Genomic DNA, 12,116 nt, shown 5'->3' with positions numbered 1-12,116 from the left:
CTCAGCGGCCATGGCTCATGGGCCTAGCCGCTCCGCGGCATGTGGGATCTTCCCGGACCGGGGCACAAACCCATGTCCCCCGCATCGGCAGGCGGACTCTCAACCACTGCGCCACCAGGGAAGCCCCTACTGCAGATCTTTAAATGGCACCTGGACTGGCACCTGGACTTCTTTAAATCCAATCTGGACTTCTTTAAATCCAAATCCAAGTGTAGACAATCTTTAAATGGCACCTGGACTTCATGGGTCAAGAGAGGTGTAACCGGTGCATATATCAAGGCTATCAGCAGACCACTGAGGTTCTTTCAACACAGATACTATTTAACATCTGCTGTTTCAGAGGCTTCCGGGCCCAGATTTCTGGAGTATCTCTCCCTCAGAAGTGTAACTCCCTTTGAAATCAGTTCCATGTGAAAAGGGGGTGGTTTCTGTTTGATACAGAGGTATAGATAATATCAACCATTATATTGTCAAATAAAGTTCCAAATGCAGCTCAACATGCTGGTTTAATGCAGTTTGGGTTTGGAAGGTGAGAACCCCCAAATGCATTTTCAGTAGCCAATTTTGTCACAAATCCTACCATTAGATGTAGCATTAAGTAATTTAACCCTTTCTTAAGTCTTTGGGCAAATTTAAGTGCCTATTACATCTGCCTTCCATCTTGGGAGTCTGTAGTAAAAATGCAGTCTGTATGGTATATGGATACACCACCATGCAGTATGTGGTGTATTTGATGAACATCATACATTAAAAGCCATAACAGAGAGTGAGGGGGAGGAGAACAGACAGTGAAAGGCATCCTGCCCTGTGTCAAGGGCACCACTCCAGGGTGACATCTGCTCATAAGCTGCTGGACAGCATTTCTCCCACATTGAAAAAATTATCCTTGTGATCTGCAGATTGAATGTCTTGTCCATGTGTTTATTAATGGTTTTACATTTCCTTTCATCAAGTCGGTGGAAACATTCACATGTCCTCTAAATGTATGTAGCTCTGTTGTTCTTTGTGGAATCATGCCTGTAACTAGCATTTTGTTTGTCTCTGAGTGCCTATTATGGACTAGTCCTTATGTTAGGGGTTTATATAACATCTTCAGTATCCACATCAGCTCTACAAGATGGCCATTACAATTTTCCTTGTATAGATGAGGAAACTGAGTCTTGGAGAGGTTAGTAAATTGCTTCGGGTCACAGCTGGTGAGTGGTAGAGTTGGATTCAGAGCCTCCAGAGCGCATGCCCTTTCTGTGGGACCTTGCCACTCCTCAGTTAGTCTTCCTTGTGCCATCTTAGAGCTTTTCCTCCATAGCTTATCACTTGACCTTGGAAGTTCCAATTTCCTGAGCCAGCCCCTGGGAGAGTTTGATGAGTTAATTCAAGTTTCTTCATCTGTTGAGGGAACTGAAAAATCTCTGAGTGTAGACCTCAAATTCCATTTATCTTGGATTCCTCCCTCCTCAGCAAGTGGCCTCATCGGTGGCTGACCAGCTCAGTGGTGGCCAGTGGGTGTTTGTGCATCTGGTTCCCGTCTTGGCTCTGCCTCTAACTCACAGGGTGACCTGAGGATGTCACTTGACCATTCCATGTCTCTGGTTCTCCAAATATAAAATGGAGGCATATTAAGAATGATCTTCCCTGAAGACTTGCATGGACTAGCTAATTAGGCCCTGGATTACATTGTAGTGCTAAGAATCATATTAATTCAATTCAATAAACATTTATTGAGTTGCAGAGTAGGTGGAGGCACGATGTGCCTGGCCTGTGGATGCAGTATTCTAAACATTTCCTTCATCTGCACCTCTTTGAGACTCCATGCCACCTCTAAGAATGCCTTTATCTCCACCTACAAGTTTCTTTAACTTGTCTGTGTGCTAAGGCTCACTCTTGAGTGCTTCTTCATCCTTGCTCACTCTACTTTGTTTGCAGGGAAACATAGCATAGTTCCTTCCTGTCCTTTAGGAAATTCTGTTAGAATTCAACCAGTTTGGAAAATGACCTCTTCCTGCTCTACTAAACTGGTCTTGATACCCTGGGTTGGAGCGTGGCATGGTCCATACAGGTCTACACTGTTAGCTCAGAGACGCATACTTTTTTTTATTTCAAATGTGGCACCTGACCTAACACTGAGTCTTCCCACAGTGAGATCACGATCGTGACAATAGAACTTTCATGTGTTTGGGCTCTCTGTCAAGTGCATCCATGAGCCTGAGACACAGCATTCCTGAGATTCCCAAGCCAGATCTTCCTTGGTCTCTGTGCCAGCCCATGAGATAACAGCATGCTGTGAACACATACAATATCGTGTTTACCCTGTCTGGAGCCGGCTCTCCAAAGGTTGAAACTTTACCCTATTTTGGGGGGAACCTGCTTTCTTATATTTTCATTTGGGATCTTTTAGTAACAAGATAGCCTTCTGGAACTGTGTTGTGAGCAGTTCTGGAATTGATGGGTATTTTTACATGTGTGTACATTTGCTTCTGTTCCTTTTTTTGGTGACCTAGCAGAGGGAAGAGTCTCCATTTGGCTGGGAGCCTGGGAGGATTTAATCTCTACTGTTTGAGTGGCATTAATTAATGTAGCAAATGTCTCAGAAACTTAGTTGTCTTAGGGATACCAGGGGAAGGTCTTCAAAGAATCTGTACCATAATCAAAGATATGTAAAGAGTATATCCTAAGAAGAATGAGCGGCCCTGTGGACCAAGAGCAAAACTGCTGAAAAGCATTGGTGGAGGATCATTAGCTCCCTAGTGGGTCTTAATGCTCCATTTCCTCAAGTTTGAGCAGTGTCCATTTCATAAAGCTTTTGGCTTGTGGTAGGTGTTGTTCAAAACATGATGTACAATGACTTGAAGCAGTGGATTAAAGGGAGAAGAACTACCACTTTGGAAGAATAACAACAGTTAAATACCTGAACTTGCAAAGCAAAGCAAAACAAAACAAAACACCCCAAACTCAAAGCAACAACAACAAAAATGAGCAAACAAAAAACCCCAAACCCACAGGAATACTGTTAAAGCCACTCCTCTACTTCTTCTGGTATCATCTCTGGAAACCAAATTTTATTAGAAATACGAAAACGGGATAAAACTTTTGAAACAATTTCTTGTCTGTTGGGCCTTTTCTTCCCGGTCCCTTGATTATCAGATCTCAATTGTAAGGGATCCAAATACATCTTAAGAGCTTTGTCTTACCCATTAAATTTATCTGACAACATGTAGGTTTGAAAGATTAAAGATAGCAGGGAGGGTTTTACAGATTGGGGATCTATTTGTGTTTTCTGAGATTGGGATCACTTTTTTTAAAAAGCTTTTCAAGGTAATGACTGACGTGCCAGAATGTGCGACGTCACAAATAGCTATCACAGATGAAGTTGTTCAGTGAAGTTCATTAGCTGTTCTGTTTTTTACTGCATCCCATAGCATTTCAATATCTGAGATGCATTGCCCTTCAAGAACGGCCACTGCTGAAATGCATCCTGTACAATAAGGTTTCCTCTAGGTGGGAACATCGTGGCTCCTAATCTTTTGTTTCTACCATTAACTTTGGAGGAACTTTCACTCCTCTAGGAATGTCAGCCAAGCTGACTTTCCCATAGACCCCGAGTCCTATTAGTTATGAAATCAGTGATTCTATTCATTATTATGTCACAGTAGGATGGGCTTCATACTAATTTTAGAAGCTCTTTTCTCTTTGGACCACACATGCCATCAAATAGCCTGGTTTGCCTTTTAGGAGGTAAGAAATCAAAAGTATTCAGTTTTGACCTTTTAAAATTCTTAGTAGTCTAGAAAACTAGAGATTTTTCTTGGAAACATAGTGGAGGGGTTCATGATTGCTTTGTAAGATTATCAGTTGCATACATTTAAAAACTCTCCAGAATTAGAAGAAATATCATGACAAGTATTTTAAATATTCACTGTCAGGAATGTACCATAGGCCAAGGTCCTGCCATTCCCGGATGGGTCCTTTAGAATTTCTTTTAATTAAACATTGCTAACATTTTGCTGCTTTGATTGAGGCTAGATGAAGAAATAATAAAGCAACTCAATGAATGTAAATTAAAATGCTAAGTGTTGTTAATGCTGTTAAATGTTTGGAAGTTGTTAGGTTTGTGCTCTGTGAATTAAAGGAAGGGTATGATCTCAGGCCTGGGTAAAATATGTGTGAATCCATGTTCTTCTCAAATACTATTGGAAATATTGGCCCCTATAATTTGATCCCTTCAAAATATTAAATTTACTCCAAGCAAATAATTAAGGACATATGCAAAAATTTAGCTATGAGTTGATGATAGCAAAAAATTGGAGGTAACCTAACATTTAGGTTGCCCTATCTTAGAGGAAGAGTTAAATAAACAATGGCACATGCATGCAATGGAATTCTTATAGCCACTTGAAAAGATGTTGCAGAGGAAAGTTTGATGATGTAATAAGATGATCAAGATGTACTGAGTGAAAAATGCAGTTCACAAAATAGTATACACAGCATTCATTTTTAACCCTTTTGGGGTCCACATACCTCTTTGAATATCTGAGTAAAATGTACATTATCCTGGGCTTCCCTGGTGGTGCAGTGGTTGGGAGTCTGCCTGCCGATGCAGGGGACACGGGTTCGTGCCCCGGTTCGGGAGGATCCCACATGCCGAGGAGCGGCTGGGCCTGTGAGCCATGGCCGCTGAGCCTGCGCGTCCGGAGCCTGTGCCCTGCAATGGGAGAGGCCACAACAATGAGAGGCCCACGTACCTCAAAAAAAAAAAAAGTACATTATCCTGGATGGTATTTCCCAAGCTTTGCTCTTAGCAGTTTACCCATAAAACTTGAGTTTCTCCTTGGTTTGTAAGTTTGGTAAATCATGTAATACTGACTTTGAAACTTTCCCCTAAATTTTATACAAACAAAAAAACTTCACGCATAACTTGTTTAAGAGGAGATCTACTATTCATTCAGATGATGTTAATGTTCTTAGTGCTCGTTTTTGAAGGTCTTTCACTCATTCATTCTCACATGTGAAATACTCAGCAGAAAGCCTGACAAGTAGTAAACAAACATACAAATGATACTGTTATTTTCACTCACATGCATTGATTTATCCATTCAAATCCTTATTGAACAACTACCTTGAAATGGCTAGCCAGTGATAAATAAGACTGATACAGTTCTGCTCTCCTACAGCTTTTTTATGCCTATTGGGGGAAGCAGACATCAACCGACCACTAAAGAAAAAGGGAGACAGTGCTACAAAGTGGAGATAGAGAGTATCATGCTAGCATAGGTGGGGGCACCCAGCCTCTGCTGAGATGTCAGGGAAGCTAAGATCCTAAGGGTGAACTGACATTAGATTGGAAGTTGGGGTAGAGTGGATGGGAAGGAAGCAGCATTCCAAGCAGAGGGAATAGCATGTGCAAAGGGCTCTGAGTCAACACTTGACCTGGATTCCAGTAGATTTTCATAATTTAGAAAAGGTATACTCTTAGTCATTGGCAGTCAAGAGAAGTATAAGCATCGCTTCTTCAAAATGGACTTCTTTCTGTTTTCAAAGTTTGTCTTCCTTAACTCTATTTAGATTGGATGTCCATTGCAATTATGGTGAACTTCCCAATACCTCCAAGTATATGCAGGATGTATTGTGGGAAGTAAGCCAGCAAGATTGTTCAAAGACAAAGATCGAGCAAAGACAGCATTTGATCACCATTATTCTTCTGGAGAAAAAAAGGTTCTGCTTGCCCCATAGTGGGTACAGATGATCCGACTTTCTTCCTTCGAAGCCTCTTTGAATATATAAATAGATGCAAGTTCACCAGGAATTAAAAATATGGTAGATCATTTTGCAGGCATATTTGACTAGACTGGACCCTCTTATCAAGTGTCAATTATATCAAATTTTGCAGCAGGCTTGAGTCCATGAAACCAGACTTTGTGGAAGAGAAAGTTCAGTGCAAGTTCACAGGCAAAGGATGCGACAGAACCACTTTGCAAATACGAAAGATTGAAAGAAACGTTACTTCCCCATATTTAAGCATTACCAGCCTCCCTCCTCCTACATAACATAGTATAAGATAATATTGCAAACAAATGCCCAGACGGATGCTGAATTATTTATAAGAACAGGCTACTGATGTGGATTAGAGAGAAGAAATAACAAAGCAAGAAATAATAATGTTATTGAGACTGATAAAGTAAAAGTACATAAGCAAATGTGAGTGAACAATATCTCTAGAGATTTACACCCACAGAAAAGCTGTATGCTGTCACTTGGTTCATGTAGATCCTTACTTGAGAAGAGAAACAACACCTGGGGAATTAGCTGTACTGTATTACTTAACATTTATTTATAACTTTTCAACAATTTCCATAACCAGCATTATTTAGTCACAGATGTCTCGGTAATCAGGATCACGGGCTCTGACAGCCATATTTTTTTAAAACAGATGATTTGTAGTATCTCAACGATGTTTGACAATTTGGAACTTTCCAGTCCTTGCCTATTCACTATTGTATTTTTACAACAGACTGCGTCAGCAATGGCAATTAGAAGATTTAGAAGCTCTATTCTAGTGCTCTTTTCAAAAGAAATATCTAAAGACTGTCTGTTTCTGAGGACTTTATTGTTCTGTTTTTTTCAGATGTGAGTGGCCAAGATAGTATTTAGATTTTGGCTATGAGCCAAGAGGAAATCTCAATGGTTACCACTGAGGTAGGGATACAGAAGAGCTAAGAATCTTAAGAGGGCCCTTTCTCTTTTCAGAAAGTTATTCTAGGGTGAAGATGTGCTCCCAAAGCTTCCTGATGTGCCACATCTACTAAATCCTCCTAATTTTAAAGGACTGAATCAGGTTTCCTTACAGTATAGCAAAACCATATTTAAATTAAATCATAGCTTTAAAAATTAAAATATCGATAATCCTCTCTATTCCTGATTAGGATTTAGAAGGCACACAATGTACCTTGCAATGCATTTTTCCCCCGTGTGGGCAGGGACTTTTTCATGAAGTCAGATTTGTCTTTTTTTGTTGTTCTTACTCTTTTATCCCCAGTGCCTAGAACAGTGCCTAGCCCAGAGTAGGTGCTCCACAAACATGAATGAATGAATTAATGTATTGAAGCAATTAAAGTAAACCAGAACAGAAACACTCATGTGACCTATATGTATAGACCTTAGCAGTCTGGGACCACAAAATTGAGTCACATTTGATGCCCACTTTATGATGGCTTTGAGCCTCTGCCTGGCTCTATGGGAAGCTAACCCTCAACAAATAGCCCCAGGTATTTCTTAGAGGTCCTGAATGTGAGGGATCCTGTGTGTTTAGAAACAGAACCAATAGTTTCTTCTCTAGCCACGTGGCTGAGCCATCCTGCCCCAACCAGACTCCATCTGTAGCACTGGGAGAGAGGTTACTGTTTTCCTCTTTGCTACTCCATCCCAAGCCTGACACAGACCCTTTCCTTAATTCCCCATGGCACAGCTGAAACCAGGCTGCAATTTGGGGTAGGACTTGATTGAAAGTTTAGTACAGGGTGTTAAAAACAAAATTCAGTGGAGTAAATTTGAAGATCTAACTGGCTTTATTCAACAATTCATGAATCGGGCAGCATCCCATCAAGCAAATAGAAAGGTTTTCTGAGGAGCCGTACAAAATAAGAGAGTTTTATAGAAGTGGGCAGGGACAAGGAAAGAGCAGATTACCTCATCTTTCTTTGGGGAACAGAAGGAGTCTATCATGTGGATTACCTCACTAGTACTGACCTGGAAATTCCAGATGGACCGGTTTAAGATTACGTTCCTGGGAGGAGGTGAGGCTGCAATTAGGTTGGGTATTAAGTCTTGGTTTGCTGATGTGGGTCTTAGCACAAGTGACTCCATTTTGGACCTGTTGTCTCTTTTTAACCTGGTGAACATCCCAATGATTGCTGCTATGTTAGGTTGTGCTTAGAGCCCATGAATCCCAAATCTGGCCTCATGAGACTGGAGGCACTGTCTCCACATGGCAAGGGCCAGTTCCTTCCCACTGCTGGGAGTCCCCTTCCACTAGGTCACACTGCCTTCTACAACATTTGCAAATACGTGAGTGCCTAATGCTTGGTCCAAACAACAAATGCTAAGGACATTCAGGTCCAGGTGGTCAAGGGTACCTTTACCATAAAGGTAAGAGCTGTTGCTACTTGAAAAATATAGAAATGAGCTAAAAGGTGATCCTGATATTAGGTAATGCAGCTACAACTACGTTTGAACAGAGGAACGTCTGCTTCTCAGGCTAAATAGCCAGAAAGTTTAGTCCGGGTAGAAACTGTCCCGGATTATGTCAAAAAGCCAGATTCTACAGCATGTTGACTTCACATTCAAGTGTAAAGTTAGGCTAGATTTTTTTAAAAATCAGGAATCCATAACAGGTCTTTTATTTTTGTCTGTTGAGGTTTAGATTTGCTTTTGAGGCAAAATACTAGAAAGAATGTGATGCAGAAGTAGTGGTCACTTTAACACAAGTCCACTTCTTCCTCCCCACCAGTTTCAGTGGAACATTCCATCCCCCAAAATTCCATTTGCTTTTGGTACCCACCCTTGGTTCCCCCACTATGTGGAGAAACCTAACCATCCTGAGTTCTCAGTGTAATGAAACATCTTACTTGTGAGTTTTATATCAACAGGGAATCGACTACAGAACAACCTGTGTTCTACAACTTTTGGCAACCTGAACCTTTGTGAGCAAGGCACTGGCATTTCCTTGTCTATCGGTATTGAGCTAACTTTGTGGCATTAAATGGAGGCGATGATGGCGTTGTCACTGAGATGACAAGCAGGACTGTGGGCATGGCTCTTTCAGGGCCTCCACAGACCTACCGAACTCTGCCTACTTGGATGGTTTAAATGAATCAGTAATTTTGCTGAGGCTTTTAAAAAATGTTACCTTGGGCTTCCCTGGTGGTGCAGTGGTTGAGAGTCTGCCTGCCGAGGCAGGGGACACGGGTTCGTGCCCCGGTTCGGGAGGATCCCACGTGCCGCGGAGCGGCTGGGGCCGTGAGCCATGGCCACTGCGCCTGTGCGTCTGGAACCTGTGCTCCGCAACGGGAGAGGCCACAACAGTGAGAGGCCCGCGTACCGCAAAAAAAAAAAAAAAATGTTACCTTATGCCACCTCCAAATTTTATATTTCTTCCATGTTTATAAATACCACGTGAATTCATCTTATTGAAGAGAGGAGATGCGATGTAACAGTTAAGAACAAGGACTCTGGAGGCAAGTGGGTCAACTCTGTCGTGTTCTAGTTGCATGACCTGGGACAAGTCATTTCCTTTCTCTGAGCTGACTTTGCAAAACAGGGAGATAACTCCTTCCATCCAGGGCTGCTGAGAGATTTAAAGGTAAAACTGTATGAAGGTACTTCACAAAATGCCTGCCACAATGTCAATGCTCAAAAAGGGGTAGCTACTATTATTCTTGATTTTGTCTCATGTTTCAAATTTCTTGGTGGAAGAATCATGACTATTTTTTTTCTTCCATTCGTACCCAACAAGATTGTTGACGGTGTTTGTGTCTATACCAGCATTATCTAATCACCAACCTAAGTCATGGAAGCAGATGTTCTTGCTTCAGGTTTATTCCTCTCCATGCCCTGTTTGTGGGTGGGGTGGTCTCTCCCCTCTCCCCACTTATCTCATCCTCCACCCCTTTATCATCCACTTTCAGAATCAGGGTAGAAAATGTGGGCATACCACTACTGGTTTTTAGCACAGTTTTTTTAAAAAACATCTTTATTGGAGTATAATTGCTTTACAATGTTGTGTTAGTTTCTGCTGTATAACAAAGTGAATCAGCTATATATCCCCATATCCCCTCCCTCTTGCGTCTCCCTCCCACCCTCCCTATCCCACCCCTCTAGGTGGTCACAAGGCACAGAGCTGATCTCCCTGTGCTTTGTGGCTGCTTCCCACTAGCTATTTTACATTTGGTAGTGTATATATGTCAATGGCACTCTCACACTTTGTCCCAGCTTATCCTTCCCCCTCCCTGTGTACTCAAGTCCATTCTCTATGTCTGTGTCTTTATTCCTGTCCTGCCCCTATGTTCTTCAGAACCATTAAAAAAAATTTTTTTACATTCCATATATATGTGTTAGCATATGGTATTTGTTTTTCTCTTTCTGACTTACTTCACTCTGGATGACAGACTCTAGGTTCATCCACCTCACTACAAATAACTCAATTCTGTTCCTTTTCATGGCTGAGTATTATTCCATTGTATATATGTGCCACATCTTCTTTATCCACTCATCTGTCGATGGACACTTAGGTTGCTTCCATCTCATGGCTATTGTAAACAGTGCTTCAATGGACATTGTGGTACGTGACTCTTTTTGAATTATGGTTTTCTCAGGGTATATGTCCAGTAGTGGGATTGCTGGGTCATATGGTAATTCCATTTTTAGTTTTTTAAGGAACCTCCATACTGTTCTCCATAGTGGCTGTATCAGTTTACATTCCCACCAACAGTGCAAGAGGGTTGCCTTTTCTCCACACCCTCTCCAGCATTTATTGTTTGTAGATTTTTGATGGTGGCCATTCTGACTGGTGTGAGCTGATACCTCATTGTAGTTTTGATTCGCATTTCTCTAATGGTTAATGATGTTGAGCATCCTTTCATGTGTTTGTTGGAGATCTGTATATCTTCTTTGGAGAAATGTCTATTTAGGTCTTCTGCCCATTTTTGGATTGGACTGTATTTTTTGGATATTGAGCTGCATGAGCTGCTTGTATATTTCGGAGATTAATCCTCTGTCAGTTGCTTTGTTTGCAAATATTTTCTCCCATTCTGAGGGTTGTCTTTTCATCTTGTTTATGCTTTCCTTTGCTGTGCAAGACTTTGAAGTTTCATTAGGTCCCATTTGTTTATTTTTGTTTTTATTTCTACTTCTCTAGGAGGTGGGTCAAAAAGGATCTTGCTTTGTGATTTATGTCAAAGAGTGTTCTGCCTAGGTTTTCCTCTAAGAGTTTTATGGTGTCTGGCCTTACATTTAGGTCTTTAATCCACTTTGAGTTTATTTTTGTGTATGGTGTTAGGGAGTGTTCTAATTTCATTCTTTTACATGTAGCTGTCCAGTTTTTCCCAGCACCATGTATTGAAGAAGCTGTCTTTTCTCCATTGTATATTCTTGCCTCCTTTATCAAAGATAAGGTGACCATATGTGCGTGGGTTTACCTCTGGGCTTTCTATCCTGTTCCTGTTCCATTGATCTATATTTCTGTTTTTGTGCCAGTACCATACTGTCTTGATTACTGTAGTTTTGTAGTATAGTCTGAAGTCAGGAAGCCTGATTCCTCCAGCTCTGTTTTTCTTTCTCAAGATTGCTTTGGCTGTTCAGGGTCTTTTGTGCTTCCATACAAATTGTGTGAAGTTTTTTGTTCTAGTTCTGTGAAAAATGCCACTGATAGTTTGATAGGGATTACATTGAATCTGTAGATTGCTTTGGGTAGTAGAGTCATTTTCACAATGTTGATTCTTCCAATCCAAGAACATGGTATATCTCTCCATCTGTTTGTATCATCTTTAATTTCTTTCATCAGTGTCTTATAATTTTCTGCATACGCATCTTTTGTCTCCTTAGGTAGGTTTATTCCTAGGTATTTTATTCCTTTTGTTGCAATGGTAAATGGGAGTGTTTCCTTAATTTCTCTTTCAGATTTTTCATCATTAGTGTATAGGAATGCAAGAGATTTCTGTGCATTTACTTTACCAAATTTATTGATTAGCTCTAGTAGTTTTCTGGTAGCATCTTTAGGATTCTCTATGTATAGTATCATGTCATCTGTAAACAGTGACAGCTTTACTTCTTCTTTTCCCATGTGGATCCCTTTTATTTCTTTTTCTTCTCTGATTGCCATGGGTAAAACTTCCAAAACTATGTTGAAAAATAGTGGTGAGAGTGGACAACCTTGTCTTGTTCCTGATCTTAGTTGAAATATTTTCAGTTTTTCATGCTTGAGAATGATGTTTGCTGTGGGTTTGTCATATATGGCCTTTATTATGTTGAGGTAAGTTCCCTGCATGCCTACTTTCTGGAGGGTTTTTATCATAAATCGGTATTGAATTTTGTCAAAAGCTTTTTCTGCATCTATTGAGATGATCATA

The 12,116-nt window shown here is 40.8% G+C and overlaps 1 protein-coding gene across 1 annotated transcript in view; it reads right to left on the bottom strand.

Annotated features, from left to right (window-relative positions):
- The window catches only part of PELI1 (pellino E3 ubiquitin protein ligase 1), a 138,187-nt gene extending 133,233 nt beyond the window's left edge, over positions 1 to 4,954 (bottom strand). Inside the window, exon 1 of the mRNA XM_029231849.1 lies at positions 4,516 to 4,954. The gene's annotated coding sequence lies outside the window, so the exon portion shown is untranslated. The remainder of the gene's footprint in view (positions 1 to 4,515) is intronic.
- Between the last annotated feature and the right edge of the window lie 7,162 nt (positions 4,955 to 12,116).

Source organism: Monodon monoceros, unplaced genomic scaffold, assembly GCF_005190385.1.
Source record: "Monodon monoceros isolate NGI ecotype Baffin Bay Population unplaced genomic scaffold, NGI_Narwhal_1 Super_Scaffold_19, whole genome shotgun sequence".
Classification (NCBI taxonomy): Eukaryota; Metazoa; Chordata; class Mammalia; order Artiodactyla; family Monodontidae; genus Monodon; species Monodon monoceros.
The sequence above is the reverse complement of the archived record's forward strand: the minus strand, read 5'-3'. Positions and strand labels throughout refer to the sequence as shown.